Genomic DNA, 1,659 nt, shown 5'->3' with positions numbered 1-1,659 from the left:
TTTTGTATGTTTTCCAGATGTTTCTCATCTGAGGGTCTTGCATATTCTTGCCACGTAGGCCTCTTTCTTCCTACATATAGACTATAGGATTATAATGGAATAATATCTGGATATATAAATGGTTAGATTCACATCGCTTATACTTGAGTAGGTAAAAATCGTATTACTAAAAGTCTTCCACAGAACCTACCTCTGTTGTCAGTGGAGGAGGTCATTCGCGGATTGTGTGCTTGATAGTGCACAGGGTGTTGGTCGTGGGTCTGCTTAGGGACCCGCCTGTGGAGCGCCATGTTGGGAACGCATCTCCCTTCATATATACATACGAATTGTTGGATAACCAAATGTTGGATTGCATAACCGATATGTGTTGGGGAGATTGAGCGAACAAATTAGTGATGCCATCGCAGCCAAATCTGATGGAAAATGGAGTGATGAACGCAAAGTTGTGATTCTCAAGTTAACATGGAGCTAAACCCCTGACAATTTCGCCAAACAAGATGTTTCTCAAGTATCCGTACATGTCACTACTGACAGGAATTTTGTGATTTTCAGAGGTGACAGTAGTGATAATTTTTCGGTACACCTATCGGATTGAGATGACCAGAACACAGAGGTGCTATTGGGAATCAAGCAGACGAAGCCATCGTCACGCCGACACGGCAGTGGTTTAGGGTATTCTGAGGAAATTCGTCTTAGAAGTGATGCGCCTCTTTGATGTTGGGAATAAATTCGGACATAATCTACTCGATTATCCTGAAGATACTCTAGTGTTGGACCATAGTGCCTTCCCTTATTGACCTTTTATTTGACTCTTCTGCCTAAGGCCCTGTGAGACCAAGTAGGTAGATTACTGGATCAGACTCAAATATAAGACAAGGATGGGCCATAGACAAAATCAGTGAAGAGGTGGCTAACATGTTTGTTAAAATATTGCCCCTGATCCTGTTCTGTCTCTTTTAAGGACAAGCCGACAACAGTGAATGGAGTGGGGGTCACTGCGAAAAGTTGTCACGGTTCATGAATCGGCTGCCCCACACCGAGGTGTCTGTGTGAGTGTAATTCTGCGGCCACTCATACTATGGTTGATTTAGTGTCACAGCTGCGTTGTCGCTATTTCACCTCCCCTTTATATGTCAGTAAATTCCCCTCTTCATGCTGTCGTGATCGTATGTGGTTGTTACCTGGTGTGCGTTCCTGTTCTTGTTGTCTCGCCGAGCCCGCGCTTCTCCGTTGGATTCCGTCAGCCTGCGTGTCCGCTTTGGATTTCTGGCCAGTTCCTTGTGTCGCCTGGATGGTGCAGACGGGTTCCTGGGCTCTCTTCTTCACGCCTTTCACCGCGGCACTTCACCACCGGATCGCCATCTCGCCCCTGCTCACCACAACCTACCTGAGTGTTTGGTCCCCCAGCCCAGTTGTCTGTACCTGACAAACATTATTAATTAAACTGTTTACTGCATCGTGCATCCTCTCATTATCACGCAGAACGATTGGACCAAAATGGATGCAGCAAGCAATCATTTCAACTCCAGAGATTTCACGCTCACAGTTCTCACGTAGGACCAGTAGGAAGAGAACCGCTCGGCACAGGGTCGAGGGTACAAGCACTCGTTGAACAGGGACGAAGCTCGACCCAACAGGTACAGCTTTCTACGGACTCAC

The sequence above is a fragment of the Cyprinus carpio genome, unplaced genomic scaffold (assembly GCF_018340385.1).
Source record: "Cyprinus carpio isolate SPL01 unplaced genomic scaffold, ASM1834038v1 S000006479, whole genome shotgun sequence".
In the NCBI taxonomy this organism is placed as follows: Eukaryota; Metazoa; Chordata; class Actinopteri; order Cypriniformes; family Cyprinidae; genus Cyprinus; species Cyprinus carpio.
The sequence above is the reverse complement of the archived record's forward strand: the minus strand, read 5'-3'. Positions refer to the sequence as shown.